General features: G+C 55.5%; 1 protein-coding gene across 1 annotated transcript in view; it reads right to left on the bottom strand.

The window, feature by feature from the left end:
* The window catches only part of Tsnare1 (t-SNARE domain containing 1), a 117,722-nt gene extending 94,202 nt beyond the window's left edge, over nucleotides 1-23,520 (bottom strand). The window contains 1 exon segment of the mRNA XM_047562230.1: nucleotides 20,748-23,520. The gene's annotated coding sequence lies outside the window, so the exon portion shown is untranslated.
* Between the last annotated feature and the right edge of the window lie 425 nt (nucleotides 23,521-23,945).

Genomic DNA, 23,945 nt, shown 5'->3' with positions numbered 1-23,945 from the left:
GGCATCTGCCTGACAGGCCTGCAGCAGCTGGCCCAAGGGCTCAGCCACTGGGCAGCCTTGAGGCACCACCCGGTGAAGTCACAGTGCCTAGCATGGTCTCTCAAGGCCCAAACCTTAAATGAGCAAATCGAGTCATCCAGTGAAAAACTGAAGGTACAACCCTGACTCTACCAGCACTGGGTACCCGGCCAACCTCCATGCACAAGACAACTGGCCGTGACAGAGGGCCCAGGATACATGGCTTCCTCAGAGCAACGCCTGCTTCCTCCCTGGCACCACTGGTTCCTCACAAAGTGCCCACACCCAGCCTCAGGAGGTGATCAGGCCTATAGGAAGTGCCCTGGCTTCTCTTCTGCTTCTGCCATGTAAGGACACAGCAAGAAGGTACATGTGCACTCACCACAACCCCACTCTGCAGGCACCCTGACCCCAGGTGTCCAGCCTCCAGAACCCAAAGAAAGTTTATGAGCAGTTTATGAGCCACGCAGTTACAAAAGCTCACATGGACTACACCAGGCCCTGTGCCCTGAGGTCAGGGCAACAGCAGATGGCTAGCCACAGGGCTCACCCAAATACCAGACTCCAGGGCCTGCCATGGAGTGACAAGCCTGGGTGGGAGCAGGCCCTGGGAGCGAAGGAGGGGCACACGAGACCCACCTCTGGACACCCACACAGAAAGGTCTATCCGTCCCACCTGGACACGCAGCAGGCAGATCCCAGCAGGGCCTGGACCTAGCAGGGAGGGCTGAAATGAGGACCTGGGCTCAGAGCCACATAGGAAGCAGAGGGCTGCTCCTGGCAGAGCACAGGGCCACACGTACCTGGTACCCGGCACCCTGCCTGCCCCCATCCCCTCCCTGTGCTGCATGGAGCCGGCTTTCCCCAACACCTCTGAGCTTGTCAACCAGGGGAAGGGCCAGCATCCCCAGAGTTCCACCTCCAAGACCTCTTCCATTCACCCCTCATTCGGCAAGCAAACCAATGAGCGTAGGAAAGTGTCAGCCAGCTCCCGCCTCACACTTAAACCAAGGTAAGTCCCAGGTGGGTGGAAGGGTTAGACAGTTTTAAAATACACGCAAAACATCCACCAAACACCAAAGTAATGCTGAGCAAGCGCACGCACACGCGCACACGCACACACACACACACAGGGGAAAAGAGATTTGGCAGCACATTTTTAAAGATTCTGTAAATCAAAATGCAATATAAGCAAAATTAAAAGGCAAAAGATAAGAGTGAAAACATGTTTGCAACAAATAAGATGAAGGTTACATCGTGAATATATAAGGCATTGCTGAGATTCAGTCTAAGAAACAGCCACACAAGGTACAAACTAAAGCAAGAAAGAGAGCCGGCAGGGGACAGCCAGAGCACCGGGGCCGTGGGGGCAGCAGCCAGCCCCACAGGACACGCAGGGGCCCACCCAGTCAGGGCACAGTGAGGAAGGGGCAGCACCACGGGAACAGAGCAGCACAAGCCCCCACAAGCCTCTGGGCAAAGGGGCCACCACACAGCCCCCACATCCTAGGACTCTGTCCAAGGAATCCAAAAGAAGCCACCAGAAACCAGCAGAACGGGAGCTATGACCACCCAGAGTCGTCGCTGGAGGATGTCACGTCCGATGTGGCGACTTTACACTGCCACGGGTACTCCGGCAGTCCTCTCAGCTCACACGCAGCCTGGAGGACATCACTAGGGTGAGAGCAAGCCCACAGGAGCGTGCTCAGCCGGGTTACCAGGTGCTCCTGTCCCGACAGTGGTGCACCATGGGGCTGCCAGTCAGAGTCATTTGGCAGCTTCTGATAGAGGCAAGTGACCAGGCCCAGTCGCTGACCAGAAGAGCTGAAAACACATGTCCCCAAGAGCCTGGCACCCATGGTCAGAGCAGCCTTGTCACTGCCACCCACCCAGAACGTGCACAGGAGAACAGGCGGTGGCCCATCTGCACAGCGCCCGCACAGCCACACACAGGGCTCGGACGCTGTGCAGCAATGGGATGGAGCAAGGGCTCAGGCGCATCAACGTCCTGTACCTCACTCAAGGGAACACGCGGCGGAGTTGTGTCTGTAAGTGTCATGTATTAATGCACCACCACTGACTCGAGCTACAGGTAGGGACACGAGGGCTGTTCTGGGGCTCAGGGCGCTAGGTGGTGACTGTGGGGGCCTCACACTGTGAGCACAGACATCAAAGCTCATCGCTCAACTCCTGGCATCCAGCTCTCACCACGTGCTCATCAGCCCTGCATGTGGGCAGGAAGAAGCCCTGGAAGGAGGTGCCTGCCACACCAGCCAGGAGGTTCTGAGAGGCGCAAGGGTGGGCAGAGACCCCGACACTCGGAGCTCAGTCACAGAGGACAACACTGTCAGATCCTCCCAAAGGAAATGTTCAGAACCAGCAAAATCCACAAAGCTAGAGAACACTGGGCTGTGGGCAGATGGGAGCTGGGAAGGGGAGTGCCTGCCAGTGGGCACAGGGATCTTCAGGGTGACAGAAGAGCTCTAGCACCAGGAGGTGGTGGTGGTCAAGCACCATTTCAGCGCCCCAGAGCCACTGAGGTGTACACTCTAAGAGGGGCTGAGTGGTGTGTGAACCAGACCCCAAGCCGGGACACATGCCCAAGCGGCAGAGGCTGCAGGCAGGCTGAGAAGACCGGCCTCACCTTCACCACAGACGCTGGCGGGGGCTCTGCACGTGGCTCCACACTCAGAACCCTGCCCCCACCTCGGATGCCACCACAGAGGCTCTCTGAGCCTCTGCCAGGCACATCAGTCACTGTCTGAAATCAGGGAAAATCGAACGAGTGCCCTCACCTAACCAGGAAAGCTGCTGGAGCTCCAGGGTGAACCTGAACACAGGACGCAGCTTCTCAGAGCAAGGCAGCCAGCAGCTCCTGCTGAGTCCCAGGGCCCCGATGGACCCAGGTCACCAGCCTTACACACAGGCCACCGTGTGCCCAACCCTAGGGTGGGAACCACTCAGGGCAGCACAATCTGCAGGGCAAATGGCCAGGAGTGACCAACACATCCAGTGCCCACTTCCACCCACCCTCCCTCCGGGCCCGGTAAACAGGCTCATCCTGTTTGGCTCAAGATCACTGTGTTCACTTCTGTAATTTAGGGGCAGGAGCTAACAGGGCCAATCCACCCCTGGGGGCTTCACCTGGAGAAAAGCTCCCATTCATCCTGAGCCAGCACCTCCAAGCCCAGGAGCACCCAGGGCTGGCCGATGACAAGTTCAGCCAGTCACAGACAGCCTACACCCTGGGAATCAGGTTCCTGGATTCAAGCTATGACCCTGGGAAAATGAAGGCTCCTGCCTCCCTGTATCTATAACAAGGTACCCATTTTGGGGGGTGGCCACAGGGAGGGCCACACCAAGCCCGTCTGGTCACCCACGTGTGAGCTGCTCCTGACCTTGGGTAGACGAGTTTCTCCTCCCCAAAGCCAAGGCGGGGCCACCCTGTCGAGCGCTAGTGGCCGTGACTGCAGAACCCAGCAGCTCTCTGGACATGTTCTAACATGGGCTTCTCCAGGAATGGGCCGGCAGCGTCCTCTGCAGAAGATCCTTGGAGAACGAAGGTTCTATTTTTTTTTTCCCCCGTGGTGCCAGGCATTAAACCCAGGGCTTTGTGCATGCGAGGTAAGCACTCCACCAACTGAGCTACGTCCCCAGCCCGTACCACGGCACCTTGCTCAGCGGGCTTCACCCAAGAGCGCCTGTCTCATCTGTGCCTCAGAGAGCCACTGCAGCAAGGCCGGAACATGGCACACGGCATGTCCAGGGTGAGTGTCAGCACAACAAGGTGCCAGTCCCTCTCCAACCGGCCCTCCTCCCAGCCCTGCGGCCCAGCCCCAGGCTCTAATGCCCCCCACTTCACCCCGTGCAGCATATGCCACACAGGCGCTCACTGGAGCCATGGGCGGGCAGACAAGTCACGTGTGGGCTCATCACTGGAGTTCACACAAGTTCAGAGAAACACAGGTCCAAGGAGGGGAAACAGTTTCACAGCTTCTAAAATATACAGCCAGGAGCACTTGGCAGAAGGTGACAGGGAGGCCCACTAGTCCCTATGCTCTGGGGACCAGTGTGACATAATCAAAGTCCTTGAAAAGCCCTACCCCCACAGAGAGGTGCCTGCTGGCCAGGGACTACACTAGACAGAAGAGGGCCCCTGGCCAGGCATGGGCAATGCAAAGCTAGCAGAAGGCCTCCTGGTGCAGCAGTCTCAAAGCGCCCCGTCAGGGCAGCCCAGGCTGGGCGCCTACGGTTCAGCTCCAGCTCCAGGGGCAGGTCAGGGGTGGCACTGCGGGGCTCCCAGCTAGCGGGGCTGGGAAGGGAGCCTCCACAGGTACCTCTGCAAGGCAGCCCTGAGGTCCCAGGGCTGAGGCCTCCGCCCCAGCCCTCGCAGGTCTGAGCAGCCTGCACATGCAGCCCAGCAGAGTGGACACCGAGCACTGGAGCACCTGTTCCTGAGAACTCTGTCGCAGGGACAGCAGCACAGACGAGGAGGGCAGGGAGGATCTTGGAGATCTTGGCTGCACACTCACCTGGTGCCAAGTGCTGTCTGGCGCACTTCAGACACATTAACCCTTTCGACCCCCAACAAGGTCACAGGTGAGGAACGCATGAGCCCAAAGCCACAGAACATCTCCAGTGAAGCCAGGCCTGGCTCTCAGGCCAACCACAGAGTGGGAGAAGCTGCAGCCCAGAACACGGGTTCACAGGGTCACACAGCAGGGAGGGGCAGTGTGGGAGTTCTCTCAGGGACACTGGGGACCTGTGACAGGATCACAATACCAAGGAGCCTCTTGTTGGCCTAACTGCACCGGGAACAGAAGGAGAGAGGACCCCAGGAGGCTGCGTCCCTGTTCCAGGGCTTCCCTGCCAACAGGGCCCACTGCTCCAAATCCCTCCCCACCTCCCCAGCCCAGGCCCATCCCACTCTCTTAGTGACCCACCAGACAGTGACCCCTGCTCAACCCTCCCCTGCCAGTCATTCTCCCAGCAGATGACCCTGCCTCTCAGGTGGAAGAGCAAATGTTCAAGCAAGTTGCCTAGTGAGGACACAATTCTGTGAAATGCCACAGCAAAAAAAAGACTGGAGAGAGATTTCTGGAGAGTCTGAGTGACCACCACCAAACGATGACTCCTTTCCTCCACCTGCTGAGTTTTCCATGAGAATGGGGTCGACGGTTTGGAAACTGAGATAGGGCTTCAAAAAAACAAGGGGTGAAAAGTGCCCCCAAACCTTCCAGTGCCCTTGGACCCCCTCACCCACAGGCATGTGCACACACACACCTTGGCCTTCAGTGGCAGCGGCCCGAGCACCCACAGGACCCCGCTCCTCCTCACACCCAGCACGACAGACCCTGACCCAGCCCAGCCAGGGCTGGGAGCACCTTGCCTGGCCCAGCCACGGGGCTCCAGATGACCTTCAGAACTACTGGGGCACTGGGGGATGTCTACAGAACTAGTCCAGCCCGGGAAGGCCAAGGGCAGCCCAGGGTCAAATCAAAGCCACTTCTATCTCGCCAGCACCTGCCCACTCGACACAGGTCCCCAGGACGGATAACGGAGTCCCAGTCATGCAATGGACATCTTGCAGGGATGGAATGGCTCAGCGCCCTCCAGTCAGCACTGAGGAGCTCAGGGTCAGGCCAACCCCTTCCAGCACCCAGCATGGCTTCCTTTTTTAAAAACCTGCCAGTCCCCTGCTGCCCTAGAGGGTCAGGGTGTTGGCTGGACTCTGAGCTGGGGGTACAGGTAGGCGGGGTCCTGGAGCACCCCAACCCTCACGGATGGACCTCTGACCTGCCTCCGAGGAAGAAGGGAGTAGCGGCCAGGGCCAGGCATGGCATGAGGTGGAGACGGACCCACTAGGAGCTGCTCACAGCTTCCTGTGGGACTGTCAGACGATCAGCCCTAGGCTGATGTCCCCTCTTGATGGAGCCCCAAGAAAGCCCCCCACTTCATGGGCAAGCAGGCAAGCGCAGCCTGCCCAGTCTCAGAAGCAGCAGGCACACCAGGGCCCACTGCTCAAGCTGCACGTGGGAGACACTGAGTCACAGAGCGTGGCTCATGCCCACGCCCCTCTCAGAAGCTGCCCAGTCCTCGCCCTGGAGAGTAGGCTGCAACCCACTCCCCTGACGGTGCCCAACACCCACTCACAAAGGCACATGCTCAGAGGCACAGCGCCAAGGTGGAGGAGACCTGGCTGTGCCCAGGCCCACACAGCTGCCCAGTGCCAGCCCTCTGGGGCCTCTACGTAGGTGTACACACCCAAGCACCTGTCAGTGCAAGCTACAGAGCCAGAGGGGAAGAGCCCTGCTAGGGGAGCTGTGATGACATGAATCAGTGTTGTTATAGCAACTGGGACTCCACATCAGACAGACTGCCAGCCGGCCACCCCCAGGCACCCTTGCAAAATGACGCCCGGAATCAGCCATGGAGAAGCGCGATCACTAGCAGCACAAAAGGGAAAGTCCGCAGTGCACATCTCCCTCCTCCTGCCCGCGCGGCCTTTACTCCAACCTCCTCCCTTCCTGGGATGGGAGGCGTCCAGGTCCAGCTGTGCCCACCACCCAGCGGTCTGCATCGTCAGCTAGTCCCCTCTCCCCAGGATGGCGGCAGCAGAGAAGCAAGAGGATGACGCCCAAGTCAAACAGCGGAGGCAGGAGCCCCATCCGCACAGGCTCCAGGTGGGCTGTGGGGGCAGGGATGGAGGGAAGCAGGGCAAGGGGAAGACCAGAGCGTGCCCCACCACCTGGGCACATCCTGGTCTGGAGGGAAGTCACTCCCCTTTGTCAGACAGCACAGCTTTGTAGGAGAGAGCGGAACCATTCTCTACACTTGTGGTCTTCACTTCTTGTGACTATTAGGCCCATGGCAAAGGAGCTTCTACTGTCAGCACTTCCCAGCCAGAGAGATGAGGCTCAGAAATGTCAGACCTTGCCCCAGGCCACCCAGCAGATCAAAGGCCTAGATGGAATCCAGAGCCAGGTCCCTTTTCCTAAAAGCTGTGTTAACCCTGCCCACCAGGCTTTGGCACCTGCTCTGAACAGCCACCACTCCAAGCAGCCACAGCCGTGGTCTGGAGTATGTCTGGGCGTTCACAGCCTGGTTCCCCATGAGGTCAGTGAGGACAGGCAAAAGTTCAACCTGACGAGCTTGTAGCCAGTGGCAGGGATGTCACATAGCCACCACGCCCAGGGCACCTTCAGAGGTCCAGGGGAGGACTCCCAAGAGAGGCAGTCCATTGCCAACATGAGGCTCGGAAGAGGCCCCACCAGGTACCAGGCAGCTGGACCAGGCTGGAGAGAGCCAGGCCAGAGAGGCCTCCATCTACAGCGAAAGCAGCTCAACACCAGAACATTCTAGCACTCAGATAGTTCTCCAACTCAGCTCTGAGCTTCACAAGGCAGACGCCAGCACAGGAGTCAGCCTGGCAGTGCCAAGAGGCTCACGGCATGGCCAAAGGTGGGAGCAGGAGAGAATCTGGGCCATGCCAAACCAAGTGCCCAGGGCTCCATCAGGAGCCCAGGAGTTCACAAGAGTTTCAAAATGCTCCAAAATAACTTGAGGAGCACTATTTCTCCCTCAGGCTGGGGGAAGTGGTCACTGTAAAGACAAAACAGTGGTTCATGCACTGGCAAACACTTGAGCAGACCTGGGGTGTGGGGCTCAGAGTCAATAAGAGACAGGCCCCTCCAAACTACGCACACCCGGGGAAGGATCAAGACATCCCACCTTGTACCTGTGCGGGCCTCCCAGGGCCCTCAGCCCCCTGGAACCTCAGTCCCCTTCCACACTGGGAACACCAAGCCTGTTCTGCCCCCTCCCCCACCACAAGGCAACACTGATGGGTCTACTTCATGGCCTTCAAGGATGACTGCTCCCCTCACCCCCAGGGGCCTCTCCTCTCCTCTCCACAACTTCTCTCTCCTTGAGAACTTTTCCTACCCTCAGCCCCTCCCCAGTTGCCTTCACACCAACTGGTACTGAGTGGCACTGAATGGCAGGCCTGGCCAATGGTTGGAACACCAGGGCAGCCCTGTGCCTCCAGCCACTTGTCCAAAGGCCTGCAGGCAGGAGGTGCCAGGTGGACAAGACGGCGGCAGATGCAGGCTGGGCAGGCATCTGTGCAGTACTGTCCATGGTGCTGAAAGCAGTGGTCCCTGAGCTGCCTGCTAGCCTGGTCCACAACCCCTAGGAGCCCCGAGTGGGTGCTGTCAGGGCTGGCAGCTCTACTGTCCTGGCAGAGAGTACAGGGTGTAGGTGACTCTGCTAAGGACCTCCCGGGTGCAAGTGCCAGAGGAGGCATGCTCAGACTCGGGGGGTCGTCAAAGACAGGGCCCTGACAGCGAGCACACTTTCCTTCTAGAAATCACATACAAACAACAAGGAGGCTCCCCAAATAACAAAGAAAGAGTTTAAGAAGCCAAACCTCCTATTCAGACAAGAAGGAAATGCAACCTGCAGGCCCCTAACTCGGGTGAGGGTAAGCACCCAGAGCCGTGAGCAAGTGGGCAGAGCCTGCCAGGTGGGGCAGGGGCATGGGCATGGCAAGGCTGCCAAGTTGCAGAGGCAGGTGGAGGGAAGCATCCACAGAAAGCCACGCCCCCAGGGATGGGGGGCCTGGATCAGCAAGAGGAGTGGGTAGGCAGGACCAGAAGCCTCCTGCAAAGCCACCTGGGCCAAGCAGTGGAGGAGGGACCACACCCAGAACCACCCCACAGAGGTCTGCAGGAAGCAGCCTGCCTCTGTGCAGCCGCAGGAAGAGGAGCGCAGAGCTGCCCAGCCCGTGTCCCCACCACCCTGTTCTAGATGGGCTGGGGGGCTCTCACAAAGAGCTGACCCAGGAAAACAACGATCCATTCCAAAATGAACAATGAGCCCTGAACAGCCCACGACCATCTTAAAAAAGGACAGAGTCAGGGTCACGCACTTCACGATTCAAAACCTGTACCAAGCTACGCTCCTCACAATGGTGTGACTGGCTGTGGCACAAAGGCAGACGTACAGACCAAGAGACTACACAAGACAGCCAGACAAACCTCCACGGACCCAGCCCAGGACCGCGGCAAGGCTGCCAAAACCATTTCACAGGGAAAGGAGTGTCCTTTCTGCAAATGGCACTGAGAAAACCAGTCGCATGCAAAAGAACGCACTAGACCCTAACCCTAAAGCATACACCAAAGTGAACAGGAAGCACATCCAAGAACTAAAGGCAACACGTGGAAAACGGGAACTCCACGACATCAGATGCAGCAGTAGTCTGTTAGTCATGACACCAAATGACAAAAGAAAAAAGCAGACGGATGAGACTTCATCAAGATCAGGAGTCCTGTGCATCAAAGTACACAATCAACAGCAAGGAGAGTAACCGGGGGAGGGAGAAGACACCTGCAAGTCTGTCTCTGCCAGGACGCGCCATCCAGGACATCTGTGTGGATTCCTAGGATGCAGTCAAAACTCCAGTTAAAGCATCACAAATGAGGCTGAGGCAGGAGGATTGCAAGTTCAAAGCCAGCCTCAGCAAAAGCGAGGCGCTAAGCAACTCGGTGAGACCCTGTCTCTAAATAAAATACAAAATAGGGCTGGGGATGTGGCTCAGTGGTCAAGTGCTCCTGAGTTCAATCCCTGGTGCCCTCTTCCAAAAACTTTAAAAATTAAAAAAAAAAAAAAACAGCATCACAAACAAGAGAGAATAGAATAGTGGACGAAAGTGAGGTGAAAAGAAGGAAAGCAGATCACCTGCACAGGAAAAACCAAGCAGGTCTCAGAGTTCCAAAGCAAGCTTCCAGTCTGGGAGGGGTAAGGGGACATCAGCACAAGAGTCAAGCCCGGCAGTGCTGACCCACAGCTCAGCAGCCCACACGGCCCTGTGAACCCACAGTGCGGGGGAATGGCAGTTCCCACCAGCCGCCCTGAGAAAACGCTCTGGACGGGCTGTCAGTGAGCGCTGGATACGTTCACCTGGCAGGGCAGGCTTCTGGAGACAGCAGGAGTCAGTGCAGAGCTCTGACCCAACCAATAGGAGATGCAGGGACAAGAGAGGGGAGAAAGGAGGCCAGCAGGCACCACGGCTGAAGGATATCTCTTAAGGCCGACATTCCAGTAATAGAATACAAGAAGATTCAACAGCCCACAGACAAACACAGACAAAGGACTATGGGTCACTAAAGCAGGGGACGGGAGCAGAACAGAGGCGCAGCGACTATGCGACTGCTCAGAGAAGGTGGATCAGCTTCCTACTGTGCCATTCCAGACTACCACAAGTTAGCACCCAGGACGCGAACCTGCTCCACGGGAGCTGCTGCGGGTCAGGGTCACCGGGCTTGCTCTCCTCCTGGAGCAGGGAAAGAATCTCAAGGTGCAGGAAGAGGCAGGTCCTGGTGGCTGCAGGACCGAGATGTGTCCCTGCCCACATCGGGGCAGGGTCCTCAGTTCCAGCCCCCTGCACTCCTACATCATGGGGCCAGCAGGGGCTGGCCAAATCGTCCCCACCCCTACCACTCTCCGCCAGCCCTCCCCACATCTCTCCACTGCTCGCTGCAGGGAGTTCTGTGTTCAGGACTCAGGTGACAGCACGGAGCCCTCCCAGGCCATCCAGGACAGCCCACTGTCTACCTTGCAGTTCGTGAACAAAACCAATCTGCAGACTCATTTGGCCACCTGACATGGCACACGTGGACGCTCTCAGGCGTCCCAGATGAGAGCCGAGGGGAGAGGGCACTGGAGACATTACACGGGGCAGTCCTGCAATGTCTCATGAACAGAGCCCTGGGCTCTCCTGGGCAGCAGAAGAATGTGATGGACTTCAAAAAACGGCAAGAAGAATAGAAGACTGAGTTAAAAGACTTAAAAACACGCAAAGCGGAACACAACTAAGACTGAACACATCTGAATATCAATAAACATAAATTAGTTTAAGCAGCAAAAGAAAAAAGATTCTCAGGTTGAATCACAAAGAAAGACACAACTTACAAGACACAGAAGACACAGATTTAAAAATGAAAGAGAGGCGAAGGTAAGCCGAGCAGACAGACCCAGGAGTGACAGATGGCACAAACAGCTGTGGCCAGGCAACACAGCCACCTGGCCGCAGCCCATTTAGAGAGGCAGTGACACGCCCTGCTCTTGGCCACGGCAGAGCAGGAGGGCCACGGCCAACTGCCAACCCACAGGCCAGAGTCACACAAGTGAGGCGTGAGCCCAACCAGCCTGTGACCGGCCACTGATGCACACCAACCCTGTAAGCCCAGGCCCCAGTGGAAGAGCGAGGAGAAGTGACTCCACATAAAGCTGAGGAAAAAGCCCTGAGAACAAACAGGCAAAGAGCACGGCCGAGATTCCCCGCAAGGCGCGCAACGTGTCAACAAGAATGTTGACGAAAACAGGAGTCAGTCCCTCCACGCCAAATGTTAGCACTTGCTCCTATACCTCCTGGACAAAAAGAAGACACACACTAACTGCAGAACTCCAGGACAGCAGCAGTGACGAGGAAAACGCGTCCCACTACGACGGCAGCATCAACCCTGAAGGTCAAGACTTTTTAAAAGGAATGTGAACAAATGAATCAAGCACAAACCAAACATTCAGCAAAAGGGTGAGGAGATCAATTGAGGAAAAGCTGAGGGATTATTAATTATTAGCAAAAAGTAACCATTACAATATTTTTAAAAAGCAGAAAAATAGTTAGGCACAGTGGTGCACATCACCTGTAATCCCAGCAACTTGGGAGGCTGAGGCAGGAGGATCTCAAGTTTGAGGCCAGCCTCAGCAACTATGCAAAACCCTGTCTCAAAATAAAAAACAGAAAGAACTGGGGATATAGCTCAGAGTAAACTACCCCTGGATTCAATCCCCAGTACCAGAAAGAAAGAAAAATAGAACAATTAATTTTTTTAAAAATCTAAAAGCTGAATCTTTGAAGAAAAATTTACACAACAAAATGGAAACTACTACCAACCAAGAAAAGGGAGAAAATGAGAGAGAAATAACCACAGAAACTGAAGAAATTAGGAGTCCCAAGGGATCATTTTGCTTAAGCTTTCATGAATAAATATGATGAACTAGAATAAACTGATAATTTTCTAGGAAAATGTAAGCTTAAAAACTGATCCCCAAAAAGAAGATTTTAAAAGAATCATTGCCATAGGGAAAATAATTTTTTTAAAAACATAAAAGAATTTACCCCCTCAAAACAAAAAGGTCCCTTGCCCGACCAGATTCACAGGTACTACAATGCTATCAAACCATTGCTGAGCATAGCAAAAGAAATAAAAATTTTACATTCTTTTTAAAAGAAATAAATAAAACATTGATATCAAAACCAAAAGGCACACACGAAAATGAAAACTTCAGACCACCTTAACTTACAAACAGCAACACAAGAACAACCATTAAATATTAGCAGAGTATCCAGCAGCAACTTTAAAAATTTACAGATTAGACCAGTGCCATAAGTATCACTCATCATAATGGTATACACAAGAAAAAAACTGTATGATTATCCCAAAGATGACTTTAAAAGGCAACTGACAAAATTCAACAATTCTTTATTTCTTTAAAAAAGTAAAAACTCATAATAAGAAGTACAGGTTCTGCCTTAACCTATCTACCTCAATCCAAAGTCACATTTTGCTTAGTAGGCAGCACCAGGGACATCCCAGTAGAGCACCTCTGTGATCTACCACTGTGCTGAAGACTTCAGCTCACAAAACGAGGTAAGAGAAAGAAAGTGGGGTATAACCTAGAAGGAGAAGGCTCACCACCACAAGATGAAGCAGACAGGACCAGAAACTGGACAACCCAACAGTCAACCAGAATCCAAAGGGACTTCAGTAAGGTGGCAAGAGACAGAGTCAACACTCAGAAATGAGAACACTCGTACACACACGAAATGTGGAAGAAAACATAATCAAAGAAAATTCCTTACAAAAACAACAAAAGGATAAAATTCCTGAGAATAAATAAAACTTGATTCAGAGCACACAAAGAAACTATAATAACCAAAACAGCTCGGTACCAGCCTAAAACACCCAGAGACCAAAAGAACAGGAGGGAGAGCCCAGAAACGAAGCCTCACGTCACAGCTGAGCGATTTAAGCAAAGCCTCCAAGAACTCACAGGGACGAGGCTGAGCTGTCAGGGGACGCGCTAGGTCAAGGCATGCCCTCACAGGCAGAGGAGCTCTACAAGGGTGACAGGCTAAGGCCGCTGCTGCAGCACTGCCAAAAGGAAACAGGGCACACGTGGCTTCAGGACGCCAGCCTGGGGGACGGCCTTCGGTTTGACCTCAGAAGCACAGACAGCAAGTGAAAGCAGACAAACGGATCACAGCCAACCAAGAAGCCTCTGCACAGAGGACACACAGCGTGGAGAGCGCCCAGGAGCACGGGCATCGCAGGCCCAACGCCCGACGGGCTGAAGTCCAAGCACCAAGGAACTAACAGCAAGAAGGCAAGTCACGTTACTACACCCTGGGCAACGGATCTGAACAGACGCCTCTCAAAGACGACACGCGAATGGCCGACGCACACTGAAGATGCTCCACGTCGCTCACTGTTAGAAGACGGCGGGAGCACCCCATGAGCTCCGACCCGCAGCCGCAGCAATGATCCCTGAGGCAGCAAAGCAGTGAGCAGGGCTTGCAGGCTCCTCCAAAAGCGGAAAGCACACCAGCCACAAGGTGCAGAACCCCACAGCCGGGTGCGCAGCCACGGAGCCCCGTCAGAACGTGTCACCGCAGCACCGGGCAGGACAGCCAAGAGACGGGACGACCCAAGTGTCCGTCAGCAGAGGAGTGGACAGGACAGCTTGGACAGGAATGCCGCTCTGCCCTTAAGAGAAAGGAAATCGCGTCGTCCAGGCCAGCGGGGAAGACCTGGAAAGGCAGGTCACTAAGCGAAAGGAGCCAGGAACAGAAAGGCCGGGCTGCACCAGCTCACCCACACGGCGAGGCAGAGTCGAAGGGCTGCTAGCACGGGGCAGCAGCTGGGAGGGGGGAATGGGGACAGGGGACAGACGGGAGAAGCAGGTTCTAGAGAGCCAGCATGCAGCACAGAGAACACGCACGGCACCCCAAGGTCCAACATTCCACCGCCCGCGCAGGGCAGCACCCCAGGACGCACACCAGGAGCACATGCAATGTTTTGTCACTTAAACAAATAATTAGCATTTTTAACAAGAAAACTTAAACATTACTGAAGAACAAATGACTGTACTGAAAGACACACCTGTTCTTTAAGAGGGCGAGTCTGTGGCCTGAAGGCAGCCCTCTCCCTCTGTTATCCATCAACGCAACCAATTCCAAGCCGAGACCAAACAGATCTGGGGTTGAGTGTGAGTGCGTGCCAGCATGTGTCAGTGGTGGGAGGGCTGTGTAAAAAACAGACAAGCAGAGTCGAAGTTCAGACGTAAAAATAAACGTATAGGCAGAGAAAGCACCAAGAAACCTGACAAAAGAAAGCAATGAACTCTTGAGGCACTGAAACAGCACAAAGCTTTAAGAATTATAATACGGCTAGGATGCACGTCAGTCAATGGAACAGTCTGCAGGAAATACACCCGGATCCAAACGGAAATTCAGCATGTGACTCCACCAGAAGAGAGAATCAGTGGGAGATGTGACTCGCCCAGTGGTCTGGAGGAGACAACCAGCAAGTTATCCAGAAGGAGTTCAAATCAGGAGGAGCTACAGCTCACTCTGCACACCAGCACACAGACCAACCAGTTGAATCTGGAAAAGTGGAACAACAGACACTAGAAGAAAGTGCAAGACTCCTTTATAAACTCAAAGGAGCGTCTTCTAATAACTGCAACTCACAGCTAAAGCTGCAGTGTAAACACCCACAGACCTGACTCCTTACAAGCTTCTGCAGTGGCAAAACCACAGACCAGAAGGTGTCCCCTGGCAGGGAAATCAGCTGAGCTCAGAGCTCCCAGGGTCAAGCTCCAGCACAGAGCAACCAGCAGCGTTCACAAACGCCACGTGGGGAAAGGCCACAGAAGGGATATGGACAGTCTTCCACACCTGACGTGACGCTGAGCTCACGATGAAAGGCAGATGCACCCCAAGGCGGAACCCAGGCCTGGCAAACCCACTGCCAGGTTGCAGGGGATGGCGTCAACACCTGGAGGGCAATTGACCTGTGCCTGTGACCCAGAGCCTGCTCCTCCCACACGTGCTGTGCCAAGACGCATGAAGCAGGGCAGAAAAGCAAGGCCACCACTACCTACGTGCACATCAACAGTGGGCGAGAAGCACACCCTGCAACACTGGAGCCAGCACAAGGGAAAGGGAGCTTTGGGTCAGAGGCCAAGAACCCTCCCCAGCAGCAGCCCGTGTGTGGCAAGGAGGCAGGGGACAGCAGCACGCTGGGGGATGGCCTGCGGAAGGCGGAAGGAAACGTGAAGATACACAGTAGCATTCTCCCAACTGCATCCTGAGGCTCTGGAAGGAAGTATGGGAAAGCCGCCACACAGTCACCAGTGGAGACCAGGGCGGGACGGTGGGGATGTGGAGACTTGGACTTTCCGCTGCTCACTTCTTTCCACACTCTTACTGTTGAAACATCTGAACAACTGAAGTAAGAGGCCGCCACACAGTGCAACCATGAACCGCCACACTGCGGAACAGGACCCACGGCCAGGCAGCAGTCTGCGGAAGCCCCAGAAAATGAAGCCACGGGAAAGGCCAATCTGCGAGGCGGCTCGCTGCTTGGCTCCACCCACCAACACTCAGCGTGGGGAAAGGACAGTGGCTCCCAGGCGCCCAGCAGCAGTGGGGTGGAAACAAAGGAGGCTTGCCTCCAGGAAGGCCTCTGGCGACAGAACCAGGGACCCTCTCCTGGGTGTGATGCTGTGCTGGTCCCGCAAGGTGCTACCACAGGAGATGCTGAGCAAAGGGTGCTCAGGAACGCGGTTGACTTCTTACCACAGGGCGTAAAGCTACAACTGCCTCACTATAAAAGGTCTCGTTCCTTTTAAATGGCACAGAATGTCAAACTCCCTGCCAGGGTCCCAGCTAACAAAGAGCAGAGACATCTTTGCCTGATCTGCTCCCTCTACCACCCTGCATCCTGGTCATCAGGAGCAGAAGATCCAGGAGCCCTCACATGGGTCAACCTCTCCTGACGCAGAGGGAGGTACCAGAAGGACAAAAGGGGACATCCAGGGAGCAAGGGTGGCCTGTACAAACCACAACGCCACACGGCCAGGTGGCTGGTGTGGGCGAGATTTCCAGGCTCCTCTGTCAAGGGAGCGTGGTCCCACTATACTTCCTGTCCTCGGGTGGGCAGAGCCCTTTGGCTCCTTCTGGCCATGAGTTCCGAATCACCGACAGACGATGACCTTTGTTTCCAGATACGGAGAGCCGGGGCTGCCTGTCAGTGAGCAGGTGTGGCCTGTGCACATACATCCCCACCACCACTGGTCATGGCTCCTCCACAGCAGCTGCCTGGCTCACACCTGCTCACTCTGGCCCTCCAGCACCAAATAAGACAGCCCCACAGGCTTTGGTGGGACCACACTGATGGCTCTGTCCTTCCACTGGCCTCCAGAGCCCATGCACACAGGTGGGGGTGCCAAGACAGCAGGCTCAGGAGGGCAGAAACCCAGAAGCCCTGCTAGGATGACGGAGGCAAGACATGGCTGCACCCCACAGCAGCAGGGCCACTGGCACGGGCAGCTCTGGCACTAGTCACTGCACTGTTCCCCACTCTCAGTCCCTCTGGTCAACCGAACTCAGAAGGCACCAGGCCTGCTGCGAGTTTCTGCAGACCTCCTGGATCATGAGCGTGAGCCCTTTCATGACCAGAGAGACAAGCACACCAAATCGGAGCAGCTCTGGTAAACAGAAGAGGCTGGTGCTGGAAGCAGAGGTAACTAGCACCCAAGGATCCTGAGGAGCAACTCAAACCCCTACGCTCCCCATCCAGGGCCTGGAACTCTGCAGAGAGCAGAGCAAGGCAGACTACAAACAGACCCACCTGGATTCTACTGGGCTGCACACTTTTTTTGGTTTTTGGATTTTTGCAGTACTGGATATTGAACCCAGGGACAACCTACCACTGAGCAACAATCCTTAGCCCTTTTTATTTTCAGAGAGGGTCCTGCTAAGTTGCCCAAGCTAACCTCAAACTGCTCTCTGGAATTCCAGGCATACACCACCACCCACATTCCGCACCTGCTGTGCACTGCCTTCTCTCTGATCAGTGGCAATGGGACCATCAGGCTACTCAGCTGAGCCATGAGCCATTCCTCAGAGCAACTGCAGCACTGACCACTTTAGACCCACCAGCATGGCCTGGCCATCTCCCCTGTCACATACCCCTCCACTCACAGCATCTGGGCTGTGTCTGCACAGCAAGGTGCACAGGGAGCAGCCGGGCCTGAAGACAAGACTCCACACAAAGCGACCAGGGCAGGTCTTTGCAAGCCAGGCTCCCTTCTGCAAAACAGGACTAAGGGTGTGGCCTCAGGGACTGCTCAGCAGGCAGTACTGCCCTTGTCAAGCATCTACTATTATCAAGCCCCCACCACTTCCTGTCATTTTGAGGGGTGAAGAGTCCAGAGCACTCAGAGGCTGAGAGGCCAAAAGCTGAAGCTGGAAAGACAATGCTCTTCCCAGCTATGCGCCCAGGCCTAAGTGTTTACTGAGTGCCTACTATGTGCACTTCCTTGTGCTGGGGATATAAAGACAGAAAAACCCCTGTCCAGTCCTACAGGCACAGTCCAGAAACAAATGCCTGCAGTCAACATGGATGGAGCCAGGCTGAGACATTTTACTGATGTCTTGACTTGATTGATGTCTCTCTGCCTTGTTTTCCCCAAAGGAGACAGATGCCAGCCAAGGTGCCAGGCCCTCAGGCATGGGCTGGCTCCCACATGCTTTAACAAGTATGGTGACCTCCTTAGGGAGGCCACAGTTGGGGTCATTCCAGGTAGAGGGCAGCCCCACCAGTCACCCAAGGACAGGCTCAGGGCAGCTTTGGGCAGTCAGTTCAGAAGAGTTCTGAGGATGGAAGGACCAGTAAAAGTGCAATGCCAAGTGAGAGTCTGATTTTATGTAGCAAGGACAGGGCACCCTAAAGGACTCCCAGCCAGGAGTGACAGGGCCAGAAGCCACCATGGCCAGAGGAGCCAGAACATTAAGAGCGAATTAAAGAGCTCAGGCTGAAGGCTGCGGACCAGCTGGAACACTCCTGCAGCTGAACGCTCTGGATCCTGTACCAGGAAGAAACAGAGCCGACGTCCTCCCAGCCTCGCCCCCATGCCGTGCTCATTAGCACCCTCATTGTGGGTGACACAGCAGGGGGAAGGAGGCCAGACTCCAAGAAATGAATCCAGCCACTCATTAGCACCGCCACTAAAAGCCTGTGCTGAGAGGGCAGCCAGGCCCAGGAAGGCGCCGTTGTGTTGTGTGTTTTTAATTTAGGGAAAAAGTGATTCTGGGCTTTAGCTTTAAAATGATGTCCCTTTCCAAAGACATGGCCAAAAGGGACTGTGGATCTGGGTGGAGGGCAGCCAGAGATGGCCAGGCAGGACAGGGTCGGGGCTGTACCCCTTCTCCTCCTCACCAGCTCTGCCCAGGGCAGGTTACTTGCAGTCCCTGCAGCCATGACCCGGACCAGACCTCCATGCCTGGGGATTCCCTGGAACACCTGGCCCTCACGCCCCCAGACTACATCCCACCCTCAGAGCCCAGCATTCCTTGGGTACAGGCCTGTCTACACCCCTCAGACTGCACCCAGGGTCAGGCTCACGCGATGAAAGGCCAGGCAACAGACATGGACAGATAGATCCCTGAGTATGGCACTTGCCCCACAACCCTGGAGCTGCCCAACTCAGAGACTTGTCACCTCCACAGCCAGGGCCAGCCACAGCCACCACAGGCTTCTTCCACCCACCTCACGGTAAGCTCTCCCAGGAGCAAGAATCCTGGGTTCTGCCCCAGGCTCTCCACCAGGAGTGCCAACCTGCACGCTGGGACTCCTCGAGTCCTCAGATCTATGCCACATTCACAAGATCATCACCCGGACAGGGAAGACAGGTCAGGATGAAGGCCTCAGCCACGCAACAACCGCCATGACCAACAGCGTCCTCCGGCTCCCAGCACACACCTTCCAGTGTGTACAGCTTCTTCCAACTTGGCCTTTCCAGAAGCAATGGGACAGGAGTACAGGCAGGCAGGAGGCACAGCAGTCGGCACCCGCAAGGACTCCCAGCCAGGAGTGACAGGGCCAGAGGAGCCAGACCATCAAGAGCAGGTTAAGGCGCCCAGACTGGAAGCCAAGGCTTCAAGTGATGGCCTGGCCCTTACCAGCCATGACCTGGATCAGTTACTCAACCCTAGAAGTCTGCCGATCTGTGCAGTATAAAGAAGCCAGCAGGTGCCAGCAGATGCCAAGGGGAAATGAGAGTGGCACCAATTACAATGACAGGCCAAAGACAGCAACGATGGTCAGTTCTACCCCAACCCGCCTGCGCAGAGCGAGCAGCCCTGGGTGTGAGGAAGCACAGACCTACCCTGCGGCCACACTCCCTAAATTCCCACAGCCCCTTTTTGCCTTGGGCGTTCTTCCCTGAATCCCGCAGGTGATATCTCAAAAGGCCCTGAGTTTCCAAGTCTCTGAGATGGCCACACTGCCACCCACCCCAGGGAGGCTACTGGATCAGAGGGACAGTAAGAGCAGGGCTCAGGGAAGGCTGACGAGTAACCTGGTTTGGATCCCACTGAGGCACTGCAGCTCTGCTGCCCCAGGAGGCTGCACGTGTACACACCAGGGCTGGATCCCTGCCCTGTCCTCAGGGGAAATCAGAGGCAGAAAACAAGACATCTACCAACTCAGTGGAAAAAACAATAAAGGATCATTGGGCCAGAACACCTGGCCAGGGCCCACAGGGCCAGCATGACCTCCTAGCCGTGCTCGCTCATTTCTAGTCAGGGAGAACCCAGGATCACCAGGACAACAAGTAGGCCTGCTGCCAGTCCAGGGAGGATCTACTGCCCCAAGCTAGTTCATCAAAGTGTGTATGGTGCTGCTGCCACTATAAATGACCCAGCCAGAAATGCCAAGCCCTAGGCCCAGACAGGCCCGGACACTGTTAGCCATAGCTGCAGGCCCTGGGTGGAGTCTGACCCAGACCACAGAGCCCAGCCCCAACAGGACCCCACTGCCCACAGTCACACACGTGGGGTGGGTGCCCTCTCTGTGCCACCTCACTGACCACTCTCTATGCCCTTACACTGACAAGTGAGCAGCAAGTCCCCAGTGAGGACGGGAGAGACTGCAGGGCAGCCCCTTCCTGCTGGCCACCAAGCCCTGAGCCCATGCAAAGCAAGGTCTTAGACTATCCTCACAGAACACTCTTCTCCTTTCAGAGAGGGGCCCTGACTCCAGGGACCAGGGCTGGGGCCCTGCCAGGAAGGCAGACCACCCCAGCAGACCATTCTTGCTTGCCTGTGGTGACCACAAAGCTAGTTCAAGTCCTAACAAAGCCCCCCATGCCAGGAAGAAGTCCATCCAATGCAATCTGGGTTTGAGTCAAGCACAGTCATCTCACCCCGCCCTGCACTGGGCAAGCTCAGGCTGCCAGGAGAATCCTATGGTTGGGATAAGGTCTGAAAAACAGCTGCAACAGGCTCTGAGGACAGCCCTGAATGGGAGACCCGGACGCCTAAGCCAAGGCCTCCCCAGGAGCCTACCCCAAGTCAGCTCCTCAAGCAAGGACACCACCTTGTAGCATCTTCAGGAAACTCCCACAGCACCTGGTTTGTACTTGTTGGCAGGTCCCATCTTCTGCACCAGAGGACTCAGGCCAAGACAACTCTTCTTATGGAAGGTTCTAGATGGCTCTTGAGCAGTACTCCCAAAGCATATTGAGGTAAGAATGGTACAAGTTTAGGGTCAGTTGTGCCATGACACCCCCCCTAACACACACACACCCATACACACTTCAAACATCCACCAGGGTCCATGTTTCCCAGGTCTGGACGAGGCAGGGTGGCAGATGGGGGTAGAGAATGACTGCAGTCTGCTATGGATGTCCTGAATCAGCACCTCCAACTTCTCACCAAAAAACCTGGGATCAGTATATGCCAGGAGAAGAGGACACAGATGCTCCAAGCCCAAACATCAGAATTAACAGCCAATAACTGCAAGCAACCCCTGAAGAAGCAGCACAGGCCTCGCACCCTTCCATTCTGCTCACTCTTTCTCCCCTCCAGTCTTTTGGTCACCCAGTACCCACCCACACAACCAGCAAACACTCAGGAGCCAGGCAGCATCCGGCATGACAGCAAACAAATGATTCGGACAGGAGGTTATTCTCAGGTTGCTAACAGGCCCATTGTTACAGATGTTGCACTAAGTCAGATTCTGAAGACTACAATGAATTACAGGACTGAGCCACACAGGCCAAATTCCATTCATACAACCAAAACAAATCCCACAGCCACAGGAACATCATGTGCATTTAAAAAAAGAAAGCGCACACCTTAGCCAACTGTTCATTTATCCCAAATACAATTAAGAATGATAAAATGCCCAACAACTTCAGAAGCAGTACACACATCCAGATCCAGCGGATGGTGTCTTAAACTTCAGTTAAGGGACTCAGCTAGTTCACCTTCCTGTGGCCCCGACTCTTCATCGGTAAAACAGGATGGCAGCAGGCCCTCCCCCAGGGGGCTTCAAAGTGGGTATGGCTAGTCTACCAATGTTAACACCTGCAAATGACCCCATTCTCTCTGCCAACCAGACCTTGCCCTGCCACCTGGCCTAATTCAAACTCCACAACCTGGGAAGACAACCCCACCCCCAGGCCCGCACCCCACATTAAGCCTTGTTGTGAATGGCTGGTACACCTGTGATCATGGTCTGGGCATCTTTTCTCCCCTCTGGGAAGTAAGTTCCCTACTCCTGCTTGGAGGTTCCCAAACCTTGAACTTCCACACCTGCACCTCTCTTGCTGCCTTCTCACACAGCTACCTCATTCATCCAAACCTGCCCGGTGCCCACCTGCTCTAGATGCTAGGCTGGGTGTTCAGGGCACAAAGGCAACTGGGGTGGAAGTGTCTGAGACAAACATGCAAGTGCAAGCACATTCCAAGTGGAAGACTCAGTCATACGCACACACGTGCAAGAAAAGCTATGTGGTGTGCAGAAAACAAGGACATCTATGGTTGTTCTTGTGAAGAAAGAACTGGACAATGTGGCTGATGTCCTAGGCAGAAGCCAGATCCTGACCTTACCCTATAGGCAGCGGGAAGCCATGGAAGGGACTTAAGGAATGCCTGCGTGTCCATGAGCCCCAAACCTAGATGCCTGCCTGGGCCTAAGGCTGTCATTCCAGTGCCTACAGAAGACCTGACAAGAGGTGTGTCCATAAAAGACAGTCTGGGCAAAGTCAGGGCAGCCACAGGATGCTGGATGTGCACAGACCAGGTCAGCTGAGGAGGTGAGGGATGGTGGTGACCCGCAGGAAGCCTTCTAGGATCCACCAGCCTCTCACAGTCATCTGTAGTCACAACCTGGCTCCTGAGCCTATGCTGCCCTGTGTACACAGCCATGCACTGCCCAGAATTTCTACCAAGGACCTATAGTGTACCAGGCTGAACCATATCAGAGTATAAACACCTGAGGCTATCAGCAAACTTCATCTGTATCTTTCCACCAGTAGGTGCCCACACTGGAGGTACAGTAAGGATCAATCCCAATCTCTGCCTCACAGACACAGAAACTAGCAGAAAAGTGGCAATGACCAAATAAGAGGTGCTGGGGAAGGAGATGCAATAAAACAGGAAATACCAGGAGATAGGGAAGGACATTGAGACAGTGACCATGGGCCCATACCTACAGAGGATAGGAGGTGCCTGCAAGCAGGGACCTATTCGAAGGACAGTAAGGGGTTTAATCAAGGAAAGGGTGCCATATGTGGCTGGAATGGAGCCCGGCAGGATGAGGAACAGCACCCTGGCCTGCAGAACTTTCTGTGATGACCTCACAGGTCCCTAATCAGCACTCTCCAACCCAGCAGTCACCAGTCAATGTGGCTTCACTTTCAGGTCAGTTTAAAAAGCTTTATGTGGCTACTGGCTGCCATCCTGGACATCAAAGGTAAGAGTTCCCAGGACCAAGGGAGAAGGAGATGCCAGTCTGCGAATAATAAATAGGTTGCCCCTCGGGAACGTCCCCAGAGACCACAGAGAACAGAGCCACCTGGAACTCCCTGGGATGTACTTGGCCCACAGTACCCACAAGGCACCTTGTACAAGTTTGAAAAGGGGCAGAGGAGAAGCACAGGCGATCAAGGTCTCCAGCAGCGATGGAAGGCAGGGTCCACTGTGGAGTCACGCGGACCAACCCTGGCAGCAGCCAACAAGTGGGCGCGGGGACGCCCCTGGCCCAGAGCGGTCCTGGAGGGCAGGCAGCGGGACGCACAGGTCAGCATCCACCCGCAGCTGCTCCGGATCCCACCAAGCCCCGAATGCTGCGCCTGGAACCATGGACACTCTCACCGGGGTCCCCATTCCCCTCCCCGGACTCCCTCCCCAGACTCCGCAGACCCCCAGACTCCCTCCTCTGACCATTTCCCCAGACCCTCGGACCCCCTCCCCAGACCCTCGACTCTCTCCCCAGAACCTCTCCCCAGACTTCCGAACCTCCTCCCTGGACCCTGGGACCTCCTTCCCTGACGACCCCAGACGCTCTCCCCAGACCCTTGGACTCCCGAATCCCCTCGCCGGCGACCCGGGCCCGCCCCGCCCGGCCTCCCGGAGCCTCCCCTCGGTGCCGCCTCACCTGCCGGGGAACTGGGTGCTGGACGGCTCCAGGCAGGAGGGCGATTGGGGCGGGCACCCAAACGTCACGTGACGGCACCGCCAGCCAATAGCGCGCGGCCTGCCGCAGGCCCGCAGACTGCAAGTCCCAGCG

This window comes from Sciurus carolinensis, chromosome 1 (assembly GCF_902686445.1).
Source record: "Sciurus carolinensis chromosome 1, mSciCar1.2, whole genome shotgun sequence".
In the NCBI taxonomy this organism is placed as follows: domain Eukaryota; kingdom Metazoa; phylum Chordata; class Mammalia; order Rodentia; family Sciuridae; genus Sciurus; species Sciurus carolinensis.
Note: the sequence above shows the minus strand (reverse complement) of the source record. Positions and strands in the feature narration are given on the sequence as shown.